Source organism: Amphimedon queenslandica, unplaced genomic scaffold (assembly GCF_000090795.2).
Source record: "Amphimedon queenslandica unplaced genomic scaffold, v1.1 AMPQUscaffold_12324, whole genome shotgun sequence".
Classification (NCBI taxonomy): domain Eukaryota; kingdom Metazoa; phylum Porifera; class Demospongiae; order Haplosclerida; family Niphatidae; genus Amphimedon; species Amphimedon queenslandica.
The window spans coordinates 133-4,412 of NW_003547438.1; the positions used below are offsets into that span (position 1 = coordinate 133).

At 35.3% G+C, this 4,280-nt stretch overlaps 1 long non-coding RNA gene across 2 annotated transcripts; it reads left to right on the top strand.

Moving 5' to 3' along the window:
* Positions 1–372: 372 nt before the first annotated feature.
* LOC109588037 (uncharacterized) lies at positions 373–3,844 on the top strand. Of its 2 annotated transcripts, XR_002187936.1 has the most exons (3): positions 373–495; positions 556–639; positions 3,314–3,844. It is a non-coding gene; the product is annotated as an uncharacterized LOC109588037 (long non-coding RNA). The 2 variants fall into 2 exon arrangements; XR_002187935.1 differs by lacking the exon at positions 3,314–3,844 and having other exon boundaries at positions 556–947.
* The last annotated feature ends 436 nt before the right edge of the window (positions 3,845–4,280 follow it).

Genomic DNA, 4,280 nt, shown 5'->3' on the forward strand with positions numbered 1-4,280 from the left:
TTTGTCTCTTTTAGTTTAGTAATCAGTAGCCATGTACCAAACGTCTCTGGAGACTGAGACAGACTCATTGATTGATGATCTATCACTCGTCTCAAACCATCAGACCAACCTGTGATCACGTGATCAATGAGTAGTGTCACGTGACTGTATACCTTGTGATATATCAGGAAGATTGGTTGCTTCTGATCCTAACTGATAAAGATATATAAAGAGATAGTGTTTGGATTATTTACTTCTTCTAATAGTCTCTCAAAGTCAATGTGTGTCTCCATTACACTCAGCATATCTTTTAAAATACTGTCCATCACTAAACACATGTGACCACGTGCTTAGTTCAATTATTTTTTGTGAAGAAGGCGTGGCTTGCTTTATATTAAAGACTATATACGGCAGATCGGATGTTAGTGTTAGATACGACATCTTGGTCTGGCCGCTGCGAGACTACTAAGTCTTAGTATCTATGGTGTTGGGGAGAAAGAGACTCGGAAGGAGAAGGTACACAGTTTTATTTAATGTCTCATAGGCGCGCTCATAGGTCACTGCATTTTTTTACAGATTTACAGGTATTGTTGTCTGGTCTGCTAAAGTTTTCTCTGCTAGGCTTTAAAGAGGAAGAGGTATCTGAAAGTGAAAGCATAGGTATGATGGCAACTTAATGTAGGAATCACCCTGTGTTACGAGATTTAGATTTAGAATCCTTTAATTCCTAAGGCCATTTCAATTAAATTCATTTATTGTTACATGTCCATGCATAATAAATTGATTGGTTAACGCAGTGGCTATAGATCCGGTAACCAAATTTGTCTGGCAGAACTATATGTCCGGCAGTCTGTTTTTCTCTGTAAAACAACCTTGTGCGCATGCGCATTGATGCAAATTGGAACTTATTTTTATCATGGACTTCTAAGCTAATGAAGGACTTCTAAAACCTAGGGGACGCTCTAAAACTAAACCCTAAACCAACCTTGGGGACTCCTAACATAACTACGGGAACTCTTGATATGACTATAGTAGTGGCGGGTATGGGGGGAAGCCAGGGGGGCAATATTCCCCAAAAATTTTTATGGAGTAATGTAAACTTAGGCTTACCTATGTAAACTGTGAAGCAACTGCAGTACTGGACTATGTAAACAATCTTTAAACCACAAAAGAGCTCATTTTAGTAGGCTTAGTCTTCATAATTTGTGACTGTTCATAATTGACAAAAGATACCTTATGGCAAATTTTAAAATTCACCATTATAATAAAAAATATCAACTTGTGAGTGTTCTGTTAGACAACCATTGTTTCTAAAAGTTACATAGTAACTTTTTGCATCCTTTGGAGTAATTTTATGATAAATGGAGCTCAGGAAGTTGGATTTTTTTGACTATAAAGACAAATTTCACTACCCGCCATAAGATACATTTTGTTAATTATGGTCACGTTTTTACTTCCCTAAAGTTTTGCACCATAGATAATAGAGTAAATGAAAGGGATTGGAAACGGGGCGTAGGCTGGTTGATGTTGCTATTGGTTACCAGCCCAATACCTGGTTATTTTCCAATCTCCTATATTAGTGAGGCTGTATTGCAAGAACTTTGAAGGATATTTGTGGAGATCCAAGAGGACGCTTACTTATGGTATACCTATCATTCCATATAGAAAGTGTAGGACTACTTGTAGCAAAGTTTTTACTTCTACAACGCTATTTTGCAACGAGTTATAAGTACAACAAAATTTTTTCATTTTTCACCCTTTTTCTGTTGTAACAAACTCATGCTTCATAGATTCTAACTTTAACTAGTATCATTCCATATGCAAATGAAAGCTCTATTATATGATTGTAAAGATCTTGTATTTTACTTTAGGCCACTTCAATTTGATTCCTTGTTTCCCATTACCCGCCTGCATGGTGCCGCATCGCTATTTCTTATTGCAGTTTTGCATTGATTATACAAGCAATTTATGCAGCTCATAATGAATAAATTTAATGAAAATGAACAAACCCGCCTGCCCACATCAGGCCCACCTCTGTAATGGGAAACTATAAGCCTTATTGCAGTGGTCTTAGCTTGTTTTCAAAAAAGGGATTACAATGACAAAAAATACATTTTATGGTTTTAAAAGTGTCATAACATTAACATGGTAAAATTATCTGTACAATAGAAAACAGTATTATTAAGAGGAAACATTGAACTTCTTTATGCATTAATTTCACTTGCATAGGAACACTTGTTCGCAAGATATTGTTTCTAGAAGAAAGAAAATCAAGGGTAAATTGTGACGAAAAATTACAACGAGCCTCTGTCAGCCTATCAGCAGTACAAATGAATGGAGGTTGGGCTATGCCCACATTTCCATTTCCAATCCCTTTCATTACTCTAATATCTATGTTTGCACAAGCTTAGTTGACCACACCCCTCCAATCTCACAATTGCCCCCAAAAATTAAATCTTAGATCCGCTCATGATGACTAGGGGCACTCTTAAAAAACCACCACCCTAATCCCTAAACCCTAAAAACAATAGCTAACTAGGGACTCCTAAAGTACCGTATTTCCTTAAATAGAGGCCGCATTCAAATAAACGCCGGGGTAGCAATACAATTTAACTATAAATACGCAACAGTAGCCTAGGAGTGACTCAGTAGTTTAGTGGATAATGTATGTATGTTGTTTGATTCTATAAACCATGATTGAAGTCATGTTTTTGTGGGTGATGTAAACATTTTGTAACTCAATTCTACAGCTAGGCATTTGTTGATTGTTTCAAGTTAATTCTTGCATGCTTTCTATTGATGGATGCTATTTAGCACAATGCTGGTGAATAAGGAAGCTGTTCCTGTCACAAGTAGTCAGTGTATATTGATATTTCCTGAATAGAGTCCAAATATACTTCCATAAAAGGAAAGACATCTTGGAAATGTTGACAGAATCTTGTCTACAGTACAAACACTACACTAACTAACCTTTAACAAAGCACATATAATGATTCACTGCAGTAGTGGGTGGAAGTTCCATTTAAAAATATGTACATTACATTTACATGTATGTGTTCACAATATTCATATCTAGAGCTAAGATTAGTTCCACCCAATGGTAGATACTATTATGATATCACAGTCACTATATGATTTTATGATGATGTCATTAATTAGTTATGGTAGCTACAGCATTAAAGTATTCCAATAATAGAATATCAACAGAATGAAGTACATGTACATGTACAGGTAATGGAACTGACTGTACACATAACTGCATGTACATGTATCTATGAAGCTTGTCTCTTCCTATCTATTTCTCAGTCTCTCTCTTATAAAAATTCCTCTCCAGCTGTAGAATGATCTGGTTGTGTATCATTGTCATTTACTACTAGTAATTTCTACTCCTCCATTCCACTGGATATCACTATGAGTGGATCTAACCTCTTGAGAAATGCAACAATAATAATAATAATAATAATAATAATAATGTTATTAAAGCAATAAGACAAGCAAGCAACACGAGTAGTTCCAAGAAAGAGAGAGAGAGAGGAAGAATGATAAAGAGTATATTATAATCACAATATCAAGTCATAATAATAATTATTAATTATTATCAGTGGGTATTATTGTGTACTTTATTATCAGACAACGGTGCTTTGGGTGTTAGCAGCTGCCGATAATTCAAAATTAATCTTAGCTCCGCCCCCTCCTCCTCCCCCACTGTGATTAGACCCAAAGGAATGGATAGAGTTACGATCCTCACCACCAGAAGTTAGATCATCAGCACTAGCAGATACCTTTAAAATAAAAGAACAATAAGGTCTATCACTGCCTTTATGAATGTAGCATCTTGTCAATGGATTTTCAAGGTGCTCCAAGATTCAGCCAATGTCCCTGTACTATAGTACAGGTATTTTGTCAAAAATTTTTACAAGAGAATTTTCTTTTTTTACAATTTTTTCTGATACACATACATGTTCTTAAGTTGTGTAGAAAGTTTGAGCTGATTCCGATCAAAATTGGATTTTATATGAATTTTTTAAGTTGCTCAAGAATTGGGTCAAAGTCCCTGTACTATATATAGTACAGGGTCTTGAGCCAAATTTCGCCAAAAATGACTAGGAGAGAATTCTCCATTTTTATAATTTTTTCTGATACACATACATATTCTCATGTTGTGTAGAAAGTCTGAGTTGATTCCGATCAAATTTGGATTTTTTAACGAATTATTAAAGTCAGTCGAAAAACCATATGCTACATGTATTATAAGGCTCTTCAGCTCATGAAGCATAATACTTTTTAGCTCACTTAGCATG